Genomic DNA, 8,884 nt, shown 5'->3' with positions numbered 1-8,884 from the left:
TTGTACATTAATTAATTAATTAATTAATTAATTTGTCCAGGTATACCAAAAATGTTAAAAAAGAGAGAGAGAGAGAAATAAAAAGAAAAAAAGAAAAGAAAGAAAGAAAGAAAGAAAGAAAGAAAGAAAGAAAGAAAGTAAGAAAAGAAAACGTGAAAACATGTATCGGTATGTTATTCAATTAAAAAAAAACAATTAACAAAAAAAAAAACAATTAAAAATATATATAGTTTAAAACATTATTTATTTATTTACAAAATATTTTAACCCCAAATGTATTCTGTAATTTAAAGGTGCAGTAGGAGATCTTGGAAAATGCTAACTTTAGCCTGATAGCACTGAAAGCGAACATCCCACCCTCCCTGCAATCGCTGTCCAAAGCCACACCCCCTGATCGCATATAGGCACACAGATCAGATGGTCAGAGACAACATTACTACCAGAGTTGGGTATAATGCATTACACAGTAAGGCACTGTATTCTAATTACTTTTCCTGGTAACACAGTAATGTAATGGTTACATTTTAAATTTATGTAATTTGATTACTGTTACTAATGTCAATAAAATTACGTTACTTAAGTTACAAATGCCGTGTTAAAAATATGATGTAAAAATCATGTTTTGCGCGTCAATATGCCCTTTAATAAATCACGGGAAAATGCGAGCTAAAATGCAGAGGAGTCCTACAACATTTAGATGCAATGAAAGGTTGCCTATCATATTTCAAAATGTTGCACTCGATTTCATATATGTTAGTCTGGCATTATAGTTTGGGAAAAGTGAATGTGTACAAGTTTATGTCACAGTAATACTAATATAAGTAAAAATAAATTATTTGTCAGAGTGAGATTCTCCGCTGGATTAAGCCGTGTCGCATCGCATTCTTCTTCTGAGGTAAATTCAAGGCTTAGGCTATTCCTCACAGCGCGTCTTCTTCCAAAAACGAAAAATAGCCGAGATGAACTTGAATCTTTCTTTGTTTACAGAGGTGATGTGAGCGTTCACATATTTGCGTGTCACAAGCCTGGTTTCGCGTGGATGATTATCTTATAGCGCGTGATGTGCATGGGCGTGATCACATTAAAGGTGAGCTCAGACGGGAAAGACTGTACCTCGTGTTGGTTTCATACGGATTATTTTATCAGAGAATATTTGTTTTCGACATGACTTAGACACTTCAAGCTTTCTTTAGGTATTTCTCGTGTCATTTTCGTTCATTTTAGTGACTCGTTTCAGGAAGATATTCATGGAGACTGAAAATGCAGAAAGCGCACCCTATTTGTTTTCTTTATTTTACAAAAGCGAAAAAAAAAAGAAAAAAAGTTGATATTGCGAGTGTATACATATGTAATTTTTCAGTCAATATTAAATTAATGAAAGAACTATGAGTTTCACTTTGTAGTGTATTTTTTAGGTTTGATAACTTGAAAAGTAAAGTAAACTTGAAAGTAAAGTAATTAGTAATCTGATTACTTTTTAAATGCAGTAATTAGTAATGTAATCAAATTACAATTTTAAAGAAGTAATTAGTAATTTGTAGTGGATCACTTTTTTTGAGTAACTTACCCAACACTGATTACTACAATATATCATGTGTTATTCACATGAAAAATTCACATTTATCTGTCTGCGCCAACAGGGTGCGCAGTGGTATGCTAATACTTATGTTGACAGGCAGGTAGGAAAGTCAATCAAAACGCTGATTGGATGAACATTTCTTGGTCCTACGCCTTCCACAGAATATATAAATACAGATAAATACATTTAGACCACTTAATGATTGCTATCGGGATGTGAAGAGACTTTCAACCAGCATAACAAAAAATGTTTCTGAAGACAGTCACCTATTGCACCTTTAATTATTATTAATTTCATCATGCATTTAGATATCAATACACATAGAGTGGTCACAGTTATGCTTAATAAAACATTTTTCAGTTTAATTCATTTGTATGTATAATACATTGGTTCCATAGGATTTATATATACATATCTTACATATAAGTTTTATATACATACATATACTTATAGCTGTTCCACAGGTTTTTCCCCAAAATCTATGCAGTAAAAAAATTCCGCACATTCCGTTTGAGGCTAGTCAGTGGTGTGAGTTGGCATTCTCCATTTCTTTGGTCTGTCAGAGCCCAGCTGTGCGCACAGGTCCCGGTGCAGAAGTTCACCGGTGTTCCCCTCAGGCTGGCTCCTTGATTCAAGTCGACCAGGACCTTCTGACTTGTGTGCAGCTGCCTGTAATGGACCCTCCAAATCTGGCTACTATCAAAGGACTAATTAGGGGGATGCATATTGACAGGTGCTTAGTGGGTAGAGAGAGACTGATGTGTGCGTTTATTGTATGTTTGGGTGCAAGCTGAGGTGGCTGGGGCATTGTTTCTTTAAAGATTTAAAATGTAGCATTTTTTGTCATTTCAAATGTACCCCAGACTATCCCCAAATGGGATCCATTCAAACATTTGCAGTCACCATGTGAAAGATACAAGCTTTACGACCGCCTCATTAGTGTTTGCATTTACCCAGGCTTCTCTGGATTGCCATAAGTGATTGAAACACTTTATTCTAATAGGTCTATTATAGACACAGTAAAGAAAGAACAACATGTTTGTACACTGCGCATACATGAGCAAGCTCACTTTGTCCTTCTCGCATAGTTTCTCATTCTAAGTCAATATTATTTTGTACTTTCACATGTATGTTATTCAATGTGGCCGTATAATAAATCAGTCACAATTTTGAATGTTTTGTGATCTGAGAAACAACTTTAAAACTTTGTCACACTTTAAAACAGTTGGTCTGTTTTAGATCAGGTCTGCTGAATATTTTATTTTATTTTATTTTATTTTATTTTATTTTATTTTATTTTATTTTATTATTTTATTTTATTTTATTAAATTTTTTTTTTTTTAATTAAATTTTTTTTTCTGTGAGACTTCAGCCATTTTACCTGCTGTTTTTTTGGCTATACCACATAAAAGTCATAAGATTTTTTTTAACTGATCTGAGAAACAAATAACCTTAGCCCCCAGTCCTTACACTTTAAAACGGTCTGATCTGTTTTAGATCAGTCTGCCGAATCCTCACACCTGAGAACAGGTTTCCAAACAGGTATGTTTCATTGTAACCATTGTTTTGTTTTGTGTTTTGTGTTTTGTGTTTTGTGTTTTGTTTTGTTTTGTTTTGTTTTGTGTATTGTTTTGTTTTCTGTTTTCTCTTGGTTTGTTTTGTTTTATGCAGATCTATGAGATTTGTTCACCTGTTTCCCCTACTGTTTTTCATCTACCAACAGAAAGTCATAAGATATTTTTTAATTGCATTAATTGAAATAAATATGATATTTTATTGAAAATTGTTTTCCCATGGCAATTTTTGAATGAAAGGTTATGAAGGTTATTTCCTCGTGTTTCTTCATGAAGCTTTCTAGTTGTTTTAGGAGCAACAAAGGTAAATTGTAATACTTCTTTGATTTTGTTTGATCTTTTGTGTTTATATTAGTGTATTAAAGTTCTTGGGATGTTTGTTAGGTCATGTGACGTGAAAAGTCTATGGTAAAGGATGCCACTTCCAAACACTACTTGACACAAACACACTTTGTCATGAGACCGTTCTGTCGACTCTACATACAATGTATTATGGCTTTCGTGTGGTAACACCCATAAATATTTGACATGACGTACACATTTTTGCCATGTGAAGTAAATGTACGTGACTTTGAGAAAGTTCTGGAGACTTCTTGTCCAAAAGAAAGCACAATACTGTTTATAAAGTAAAACAAAAAACATCCTAAACTTTGCTTTGGTGAAACTACTTCAAAATGACCAAATTCATTGTAACTGAAACAAACTCACTATTCACTGTTCATAATGTTTATAAATGTTGATTATTATTACATTTCCTCTAATAGACTGATTCCTATATCCATTTCAAAACGTTTTGGATTAAAAAAATGAAAGAGGCATGTGGTTTTTATGTGAAATAAACACATTTCATGTGTTTTTAAAAAGTACTTTATGTTTAAATATGGTTTTGTCGTCAATCATGATAAGTCAGTTTACAGATTTCTACTCATTTATCAAGTTATTTTCTGTCTTTTTTCACAGGGATGTGCATCACAAGGAAGAGTGTCAACTCTCAGCTATCTCTAATCCAGAGTGAGAGTCACACACAGGAAGTGTGTGTTTATTTGGAGAGGACTCTTCTGTTTACTGTGCCTGGAAGCTTCACCACAGGATGCTCAAATGCAGCTGTATGCTTTGTTTGTAAGTGACTGCATTTTATTGTATAATTTTTGTGTTCCACATACCTGCTCAACGTTTTGAGTATGTGGGGGGAGGCGAAACTGAAGTGTGTCTGCATGTATTTTAGGAGGGGTTGCCAGGATATTGTGAGTTCTTGGAGGTCAGAAACGGGTTCAGGTAATTTGCTGCAGCTGAAGCTAAAACGTGCAGCAGATCTGAATGACAAATCTCGACAAAGCTGCAGGAAATCTATTAGCACCCTCATGAACTAACCTCCTATGCTTTTTATGCTTGAAAATTGCTCTGTCTGTCTCTCTCCATGTGTCATAATTTCCATCTCTCCATCTTAGTTTTCCACATGGGGCACTTTTCTCTTAATACCATCATCATTCTATCTGTAAGGACTTTCTGCCTTGTTTTCCACTCCTCCTTATTACAGCAGCGTTGTGTGTGTGTAGCATTGACTTCAGATGGCGCTCTTTCTGACCGTTCGCAGACCATCTGATAAATGTTACACACATAATATACATCCTCAAAATGGAAAGTTTGATCTGATTGGCTAACATTATGTAATTTCCAGAATCCACAGTGCTGGTTTTTATCAGTCTGCTGTGTTTCTAATTACTAAACTGCTACGCTGGATTTGAAAGTTTGCAAGGTTTATGTCACCCAATTATACATACATTTAGCAGATCTGTGCACAACCCAGAATTGAATTGAAAATGCCTTTCAATTTCCAAATCAGATTCTCAGTTTGAATTCAATTTCAACTGAAGGGGCAAACAGGATGCAGGGTAACATTTTAAATTAGGGAACAACCTTCACTTTTAATAGTTGCTTATTAGCATGCATATTACTTGCATATTGGCTGTTTATTAGTACTTTAAGCACATAATGCCTTGTGCATGGTCATATTCTAGATCTTTACTCCATACCTAAACATAACTAATGCAAACAACTTACAATCAATAAGCAGTAATTAGGAGTTTATTACTAGAGAAAACTCTTAGTTAATAGTGAATGTATAGTGAATGTATAAAAGATGGATGGATGATAAATGGATGGATTGATAGAATGATAGATGATAAATGGATGGATGGATAGATGACAGACAGATGGATGTATGGATAGAATGATAGATGATAAATGGATGGATGGATAGATGACAGATGGATGGATGGATGGTTTAATAGATGATAGTTAGATGGATGGACAGAATGATAGATGTTAAATGGATGGATGGATAGAATGATAGATGATAAATGGAAGGATGAATGGATCGATAGAAGGGTGGATGGATGGATTGATACATGATATGGATGGATGGATAGAATGATAGATGATAAACGGATGGATGGATTAATAGATGGGTGGATGGATGGATTAATACATGATACGGATGGATGGATAGAATGATAGATGATAAATGGTTGGATGGATAGATGATAGATGGATGGATGGGTGGATGGATGGATAAATTGATAGATGATAAATGGATAGATAGATAGATAGATAGATAGATAGATAGAATAAGTGTGCTTGTAAATATGTGTATGTTTATGTGTTTATGTGCACAGCAGCGATAACACATCCCTGTGTTGACTGAAAGGTAAATTAGTCTGTTGTCTGTAGCTCTTTACATCTTTACCACATCAGCACCACACTGAATGACTCATTATATGTTTGTGTTCACTGCACATGGTCTTCGTTAGACACCAGCCACACACTAGAGTGAATTAGTCTGTTGTTTTGTTTATTTGTGGGAACAAGGGCTAAACACATAGACCAAACCACATGTGGCAAAATCGCTGTTTGCGTTCCGATCCAGATATCAAGCCTGTTGCAACTTCAGCAGATTATGAATATGATTCATGCGATTCACTTTCACAAAGTAGCATGTTATGTGGGAATCACAGCTGTACCTTTGTGCAGTCATAATGAAGTAACAGATTCCACATGGACAATTTATGAACGTTCCCTTTAATTAAGGATCGTTTTCAAAACTTCTTCCTTGAAGACTGAAAGTGACCTTTAGATGTGTGGTTCTGACCACCCTGAACACATGAAATTCACTGCACTTATTCACTGATGTGGCTGTGAAGCAAATTCCTTGTTAAATTCCCAATCTGATCAATGTCTTTTCTCATCCTATAAATGTCCTTTAATGAATGTTTCTTAATTTATTGCCAATCTCCGCATATGTGTTGCGCACAATTTTTGCAAACTTAGACGCAACTAAGTGGCCTGGTTGACCACAGATCTCGTAATTCTGACTTCAACAGTGGGATTCTTCTGATGTCAGCTTGTGCAATCTACGTGCATCTGCTCTTAGTTATGGTGGTTCGAAGCCTCTTTACGCAGACCAAGGGCTCCTGACATGTTGATCCATGTTGCTACATTGTTTTTGTGTAGTAGAGAGTCACTCAGATGTTAGCAGAGAAGGAGATAGACAGCACTTCAGGAAGAGCAGAGGAGTGAAGGAACATTCACACTGACAGTGATTTGCAGCAGAGAAGCATCTAGAAGTCATTCATCTGGGCATGATGCGATAGTTGAGGATGTTAACTTGAACAAATAAGTAACTTGGAGCAGCAAATACTAGTAAGGGTGAAGTCAGTGGAGCTCAAATGATATATATATATATATATATATATATTACAATTTTAAACTACTGTAACATATTCCAGCCCAAGAAATATGTCTCATTCTTATATTTATAATTGTTGAAAACAGTTCTGCGGATTGAATATAAAGTTTAAAAGTACAGCATTTATTTACAATATTTTTAATTTATTTTATTTGTGTGTGTGTGGGAGAGAGAGATACAATGTGAAGGTTTTATTGTCACTTTTGATCAATTCAATGCATCTTAAAGTTTTTTTCCCCTCAAAAAATATTTATTGACTTTAGCCTTTTGAATGTGTATATATAATTATATTGCAGTATTTAATTATTACATTTATTATTAAATGACAGTAAATAGTGGAAATATGAAAAGGATCACCTAATAAGTGGGGAGTAATTGAAAAAAAAAATGTCCTGACTCCTGACACATTCTGTAATGACAATTTTGTGGTGAAATGTGTTTAATTGTCTTGAAAATTTTATCAAAACGTAAAAAAAATTCATTGTCATTATGCAAAATATAATTTTGTGTGTTTTTTCTGTTAATTCTATGGGTGAAATGTAATCTGGATATGTTGTGAGATTCACCCAGAGGTGTGGAGAGATGTAAGGACAGGATGTGGAATGACACTGCTGGAAACAGTGTTAGATACACGCACACAGTGACTGATTGCTCCCATGAGGCCGTCAGGCATGTCGTTTGGCATTTGTAGTTTGTACCTCCATCATCAGAGGAAGGAGAAGCAATACGATCACAGAGTCACGGAGGACATTCAAACACTACTGCTATTAACTAAACTAATACAAACACAGCGCGCTTAAACAACCAGCCATACACAAACATGCCAAACTGAGTGAAAAAATTGATATCCAAACATGAAAAGCTCAAATCCATCCAAGCAAAACAGCCTGGGATACCTGTTTAAAAATGAACGCACCACAAATAAACAGATGGAGAGTATTTCCATCACGGAGCACAATAGAACAGCTCTTTCTGTTCCAAGAGAAGAGGAGAGCATCTTGAGTGTAGTGCTGTTTAATAAACAACTCGTGCTTCCAACCTGCTCTCATCCCTCTCTTCCATCTGAAATGCGTGGCATGGGAAGATGAGTTATGTTCATCGTGACATCAGTATTGTAAGCTTCTGATTACAATGAGTAGATGAGCTCCATCTCTCAACAGAAAGTAGTTGCTAATTTAAAACTTCATATGTTGTGTAGTTCTGAGAATTTTCACAGATGTAGGACTTTAATGTGCTGCCTGCTGGTATGAATCCATAAAACAAATTGCAAGAATAACAGCTGAAAGGATCACATAAATACATTATAGATTATAATTACTTCAGACTTAGCATGATAACCAATTTCTGCTGCAGTTCCTTAGTATTTATTTAGTTGGTTTAAAGTTTTAAAGTTAGTTTCTTTTTCTTTCTTTCTTTTCTTTCTTTCTTTCTTTCTATCTATGTTCCATAAAAAGCACAGAAATATGTGTGTGTGTGTGTGTGTGTGTACATTCATAGGCCTACATGTGTGTGTGTGTGTGTGTGTTATCTATCTATCTATCTATCTATCTATTTGACGCATATTTCTTTGGCTATATCAATAATGAATAACAAAACTGCCATTTTGTCTAATCAGTTATTTATTTTTATTGCTTATTCATTTATTCATTAATTTATTCAGTAGCCTACATTATGTCCTACAAAAACGCAGTAGAAAAGCGCGGGAATATTTATTTATTTAACGTTTGGCTAATATCAATAATCAATTTTATCTGTACACTGAACTGTGGAAACTGTATTATCTATAATATTTTGTCATAAACTAAGATTGGCATGGTAGATTTTTATACAGTAAAATGATAGCATGTTTGTGAATGATAACGTGAACGTGATTAATAATTTCGTGCCCGAGTTCATGACTAAAAGGGTTGTCGATAACCAAATGTAAAATAAACCATTGCGTCTTACAAACTAAAACAACGTGAGTGGCCCAGAGTTTATCAATTC

This window comes from Sinocyclocheilus rhinocerous, unplaced genomic scaffold (assembly GCF_001515625.1).
Source record: "Sinocyclocheilus rhinocerous isolate Xijiao unplaced genomic scaffold, SAMN03320098_v1.1 scaffold2049, whole genome shotgun sequence".
Lineage (NCBI taxonomy): Eukaryota > Metazoa > Chordata > Actinopteri > Cypriniformes > Cyprinidae > Sinocyclocheilus > Sinocyclocheilus rhinocerous.
Note: the sequence above shows the minus strand (reverse complement) of the source record.